The following is a 7196-nucleotide window of genomic DNA, read 5'->3' as shown; positions in this document are numbered from 1 at the left end:
GGAGACAGAAGGGTTTCTGTAATCCTGCAGATTTTCTTTTATATAACAGTCAAATTGTCAGTTATAGCTGAGTTCAAATGAAGAAATTAAACACACACCCAACAGAAGCAAGGGGTTCCCAAATTTGAGCTTAATGTGGGCCTATGTAGTGCATGTCTCAAAATATAAACAGCAGGAGGAGAAGACACAGGGCCGATGATGCAGCTCAGTGCAAAGGCTCTGGATTCACTTCCAGGTATGAGACACATGCATGCACACATGCATGGACACAGATATGTACTTACACACATGCATACACTCATGTATACACACAGAGTCAAATTCTCAGAAATATTTGTGCTCCCATGAAGAATTTAAACACAAATATATTTGAGTAGATTTGTTTCATTTCTGAGTACTTTAAGCACTAAACAATAGGATTAAATGACAGAATTCTGAAATTAGAAAGGCAAGGTGAGAATCTTCTAATTGATTACTTTGTGTTTTAGGCAATGTTACTTCCAATTCACAAGGCTCAGCATCCTCATTTGCCAGATGTCACCAATATCACTAACTTTAGAATTCTAAGGTCTGTTGTAGGTTGCTATTTAATAAGTCTCCTTTCATTTGCCTCTAGAGAACCTAAACAGCAGCGGCTTAAACAGCACACATCGTTGTTCTCAATGTTCTGGTTAAAACTCAAAAAAATGACTCTTGTCTTATGCATTTTCATGATCCTAGATATTGCCTCATGCTATTAAATGAGTTACTCCAGCAGGTCTTAGTTACATGCCTCTCATTGCTAAGACAAAAATACCTGACACCCAGAGTTAAATGAGGAAAAGTCTATGTAGCTCAGAGTTTGTAAAGGTTTCACTCCATGGTCAACTGATTCCAAGGCAAAGTGGCTTGGCAAAGGGGGACTGGGAAAGATAAAGTTTATTATAAGCAGAAGACAGCAAAAGCAAGCAAGCAAGGGACAAGAGCAACTTTCTGCCCTTTTGATCTTTATCAAGGTGCTTCAGGCAGGTGGCACTCATACCCTTGTTCCTAGTGCCCTTGAACTTGGCTTTGCACCATGAATCAATTCCAGCGTCACATGCTCTAGATCAAGCCACCTCTGAAAAAGCCCCATGTATAACTGGATGAGGTTTTAGGGGAACATCAAGATACAAGCCATAGCGGGGCTGCAACCTCATGTGCTTATGAGATACTTTCCATGCTATGGGGAAAACTGGAGGGATAATGAGCTTTGGATTCACATGAAAATTTCTCCTTTCCTGTGAGTCTTATTGGTCAGAACTGAGTCTCACATATAGCACCAAAAAATAACTCCGTGGGGAATGCAATAGATATGGTAGGCTCATTCCTGTCATGCTTTCTTCTCTAGTCTGCTTTTGCAGTCAAAGAAGTTGGAATTTGACATTGATCAAGAAACCAATATCTGTTACTTTAATATACTTGAAAAAATAAGATGAGGTTGTTCCTCTTCCATAAGCACTTTACCAGTATTTATTTATGCCATCTTCCCAAGTAGATATTGGGGAAAGTGTAATAATCTTGAACACAAAACTAAGTCATTTGTGGCATTTATTTAACCAAAAGCAAACAACAGACATCTATGCATGTAAGTATTGCTCAGTAAGCTAATGCTGGTTGACTGAATTATTGTGATTTCTTGAATTATGAATCATTTCCCTTAAGATAAATGAGCTTTTTCGATGTTTGTCTGTATTTTTATCCAGAGGTGAATTGGGAAGTAAAATACATGAGAAATCCAGTGATTATGGCCTGAATACATTACCTTCTTTGAGCCAGTACATAACATTTATAAACAGGTTTATAAAAGTTAGCTATATGTATGTCTATTCAATATGCACAAGTACCAAAGATAAGATTTCTCACAATTCACAATCTGTAGATGTAGAAACTGTGTCTCAGAGACCAAGGTCTCCATCCAGGATCTCACACGAGTAACCTTCAAAGTCAAGACTCATACTCAAAATTTCTAGTTTTATACTCAGGATGTTTTTCAAGTAACTACTTCAAACAGGTTTCTCTGCAACATAAAATAGATCACAAATACCTTCTTCATGACTACATGCAGAAGTTCCTTTAGAAAGAGATAGAAATAAGTGAAGAATAGATTCGTTTTGATGTCTGTTTTTTGTTTGTGACATGGTTGGGTTTGTACATATTTATATAGACATTTTAGAGTGTGAACTCCCACTAAAAATACAACCAAATATTTTAGAACTATATGAGTAGGAGAATGAACTGTGAGAAAGTTATTGAAAATTTCATTTCCTTTGTTTTTTTGTACAGTTAATATGCTGACTTCCATGGTGTACTTAATAAAGATAGTTGCCCACAAGTTAGCCTCTGCAACCAGTGTGAGGAGGAGAACAGGGATAGGTGTAACTTCTGAAAGAGCTGAGAAGGCTTTTTCCTGTGGATCATTATTCAGATATCCACACTTCTTCAAAACTTACTATGTATGCTAAAGATTCCAAGACTTGGGACCGGGAATACAACTCAGTGGAATTGCACCTGCCTGGCAAGCATGAGGTCTCGAGTTTGATTCTCAGTTCAAAAAAAAAAAAAAAAGACTCATCGAGAAATATACTTGAGAAGCTACTGAGAATTAGGGAAACATGAACAGAAGCATTGACCAGTAATCAACAGAGACCTTGACAGCAAGTTTCTAGCTGACTTTTGAGTCGAATATCCATCCAACAGTGAGTAGGAGAAGTCTGCAGGGAAGTGAAAGAGCGACATGTGTAAACAGCACGGCACACCTGCCAGCTGGGAGGGATGTGTGCCAGGCAAAAGAGTGGAAATGGTTGTTCTATTGGCATGAAATAGATGACTACTTTTGATGTCAAGGATGAGCAGTGTGATGAGAAAATTGAATTTGACTTAGAATTAAAAGAAGGAAGTTGCGGAGAGAGGTTCTAGCCAACTTCTCTTAACATGTGGCTGAAGTCCATAGACATTAATATGAATTTCCATCCTTCTATAAAGTTGAAATTTGTCTTCATCATAGTAAGATTTGACTTTTCCGTTAGGCAAATACCCTGACTTTACCTGACCCGAATAACAAGCTTCCTGCTTCAGAGTGACTCAATCCCTTTACCCACAAAGAGAGGAAGAATTGACTCATTATTCCATCTGCCTCCCCAGGGGAAGCGGCCTTTGTCAAGTTAAAAACTTTATACCACTTATAGTCTGGGGAATCTGGCACATAGTCACCTGTTAACTTTTATTCTTTTATTGATGTTTCCACATATTTACATCTTCCCTAAATCCTTTGGAGAGCAGGAATTTTTGTTTCTGTTTCTTACACACTGTGACATATTACTGAGCACACACTATAAAGCAGGAAAGCAAAATCTTAAAAAAAAAAAGAAAACAAGAAAGAAAATGAAATTATAGAGACAAGAAGATTAAAAGAAAATTTTTGGGAAACCAACTCTTTTGAAGACATGGGTGGCAACAAAAGGTATCCTTCAGTCATAATAACAAACCATGATGTATGATACCAAAATGATCCAAAATACTGATGTTCTGAACAGAGAAGCCAGCTGTGATCACATGTGGATTTTTCTTCCATCTCAATATCCACATGTTACAGTGATTCTTACCTATAAGCTCTGTAAAGACAGTAGAGTGGAAAGATATCATTCCCAGTACCCTGTGGGTTGAATCCATTAATTCTGTGTGATATTTACCATGTCAATATATGTCTCCCTTTAGTATTTCATCAATAAAATGGAGATGACCAAACACACTTCCTATATGCCTCACAAGAGGATTACAAAATCAATGAGTTGACCCATTTGTTTAATATTAGAAGGCTAAAATTCCATCTGATGAATGTTTCTTTTCTTTTTCTTCCATTAAGGGCAAAAAAGTGGGAGGGCTCAACTGAAAATCGAAAAAGCAATGAAATACAATCTTACCCACTTCATTTCTTTCCATTTTTTTCAGATTTCAGATAAAAGTTTGACTTGTGAAGATTCCCGGACTTCTTATTTAAAAATATAGTCTTCAAGGATTTTGATGATACATTTTTAGCCATTTCTTAATACTATTCAACTAACTGTAACTAGCAGAAATTTTAAGCCTCTTCAAAACAAGGTGCTCTTCAAAGAAGAGTTATTCCATACATAGCAACATGAAAAGAAAGGGGAGCAGTCAGCTTTTCCTTCACCGTGTGAAAGTTGAATTTACCAGTCCAAAAGCTGTAGAGAAGAATTTCAATTCATAAATATGAATCTGGCTGAAGACAGGTTTAATAATGACTAGTATTCTGCTGCTGCTAAAAAAAAAAAAAAAATCTTGCTGCCAAAATGCCCGCAAAAGATGGGCTTGTTTACACTATTGTCTGTGTGGCACAGCTGTTTACCCCTCACTTCATTCAGAGCTGCAGTATTCTTATAGAAATGTTAACAAATCTTAGACAAATGTCTGCTGTTTACGGCTCAAAGTTGCTCTGAGAACAGGTGTGTTTGAAAGAGAAAAAAGCTACAACTGTAAATAGGATTTTAAATTAAGAACAATTTACTGTACATTGGGTCTACACAAGAACGTGAAAAAGATGTTCTAAGATTTGCTGATTTGGAGGTCATTCACAGTTGGGGGTTTTTCAGTAACAAATTTCCCTGGGTCGTTTGTAATAAATATTCCAAGCACATTTTACTGGCATGGATGATTAAGTCATTTGGCCAGAAAATGATGTCATCAACTTCTGTACTTTTTGAAATACTTCATTTAACTAACCGTTTTGTGTTGGACGGGTGTAGAAGCTGGAATGATTTGCAGGCTCTTTAAACGCAGCTACTAAAGACCTGTGTTATCTGGCTATCAGCTTCCTATGAATTAAAAGACATAGTGATAAAGAGGTGCACATCTGGGAATTCTCACACGCTGCTAGGTGAAGAACAAGAGGTAAGAGCTAGTGCTCTACTATTTCACAGAATAATTGCAATGCCTCGTAAAACTGAGGTAAGACATTTCCTACAATTCGGAAATCCTACTCTGAGATGTGAGGTAAAGTAAGAGATAGTAAGATTGCATTTATGTCGGGGGAGAGAAAAATCCTGGAAATAATATGTAGATCATAAACGGAAGAATTAATGAATAAATTAAGACATACTCATACAGTGAACATACAATACAGCAGTTAAAATGAAAGAACTAGGAATTTATGTATCTAAGTGCATACATTTCTGTACTCTATCATACATAAATTGCAAAGTACAACATGAGTAGTCCGGTACTATTTCTGTATTGCCTAAAGACAATCAATACAATATTATATATTGCTTAAGGATGTAAATATATATCCTGTGACCTTTAATCCTGATATATCAGCTTCACTGGATTAGGAAGTACCTGGCAGATAGTGACGCTCACTCCTCCATGTGTCTGGTGGCCATGGAGGCGTGGCCTTGCTGCTCCCCCTGGCTCCCCCTTCTCCTCTTGGGCGCTGTCCCCTGCTCCACTTCCCTGCCCCATGAACTGAGCAGCTGCGCAACCCCGCAGGTGTCTCTCCGTAGAAACCTAGGAGCCCAACCATCACAGATGGAAAATCAGAGCCAACTAACCCTTTCTGTTCTTTAGAATGAGATGGTTGGGTATTGCGTCTCAGAACAGGAAAACTAACTACTGCGTGTGGTAACAGCATAAAATCATAACGTATCGGATTGGCAGTTTATTTGTATATATAATGGGAGATAAGAAACATAAAACATAACTCAACAAGGACTTAAATTATAAATGTAATATTTTAATTCTTTTAAAACATCGAAACGTTGCACACACGTGGAGCACAGAGGGGAATAACTGCTCATTACATTTTCTTCAGACTTCCGGCAATGTGTAAACCAGCCCCACCAGAGACTCCCGATCTCTGATACTCAAAGCAAGCTCAGAGAACTGAACCCGAGACCCACTACTCCTCCCTCTCTGCAGCCTCCTGCAACAGGGCAAGTCCCTGGGTCACCTGGCTTTGATTTTTGTGATTCATCCTCTCTGGGTGTGGCCTTTCTCTTGCCACTAAAGCTTTTGTTGGCTAAGAATCCCCTGACTTACACAATTATTTTCAGCTAGAAGCTCACAGAAAACACTGGCATTTACTTTCAAGTGATAGGACCTTCACAATTCTTTCTTCTCTAATCACATAAAGGGCCACTGACCCAGCCGTCATTGAATTATCTTGTAACATTACAATGGAGTGAGAACAGCTCTAACCAAAACCACAACCATAACCTCAGGATTTTTACAGAACCTCCTCAAACCAGCTCAGTCTGCGGGACTTGTGCAGCCCGGTGCGTGAAGACCAGGGATGTCTGGAATCTATCCAGTAAACTAATCTGCATAACTGCAAATGCTGAGGGGAGGAGAGGAGAGGCGGGGCGAGGGACACATCAACTTCCTCTGAAGTCAGCAAGCAGCCCTTTTCAGTCTTTCAACCCTAACTCGATTGTAAGCTTCACGCAGGAGAAATCATTATGGCTCTTCATTTTGTTAAGGTTGACAGCTGTCTGGCAGCTTCCAATAACAAACAAAGTAAGTTAATTTGTGGTAAAGCAAGAGTGCTTCCAGATACATACTAGATGTCAAAGGCAGAACCAGGATTTCAAAAAAGGCACCATCTAAAAAGAAATCAAAACCACTCTGTCCCACTTTTTAAAGGCAAAGCTCTGGAAAGGAGCCCTCCGCTTCCTAATATCAAGTGTCCCCCGGGGGTCCGCCCGGACTCAGCTCCCCCGCACCCCAGTTCCCCCGCACCTGGGCTCCGAGCCCGCACCGGGCCCTGCACGACCTCCCGCTGCACGGCCGGCGCGGAGGGAGACGCGGGCGCGAGGCCGGACCCGCAGGGAGGCGCAGGGTGCGGGTCTGGGAAGCGGAGCGGACTCGAAGCTGGAGCCGCCGGGTCGCACGTCCCGGTCGCTTCTCTTCCCATCGCTTCCCTACCGGGAAGGAAGGCAGGGGACGTCCGGCAGCCCCGGCGGGCTCTCCGCGTCCCTCCTGTCCGCGCGGAGAGGGGCGGCGTCCTGCGCGCCTCCGGGGGAGCCCCTTCTTCCCAAAGCCTCGGCTCCCAGTGGGCCGGCGCCTGGGGAAGCGGGGGATCGGCGTCTCAGCTCCGAGGGCAGGAGACGAGGACCGGCAGGTGGGATGAGGGCGGGGGCGGAGCGGGGCGGGCGGCCTGG

Source organism: Chinchilla lanigera, unplaced genomic scaffold, assembly GCF_000276665.1.
Source record: "Chinchilla lanigera isolate Chin_1 unplaced genomic scaffold, ChiLan1.0 scaffold00058, whole genome shotgun sequence".
NCBI lineage: Eukaryota > Metazoa > Chordata > Mammalia > Rodentia > Chinchillidae > Chinchilla > Chinchilla lanigera.
Note: the sequence above shows the minus strand (reverse complement) of the source record.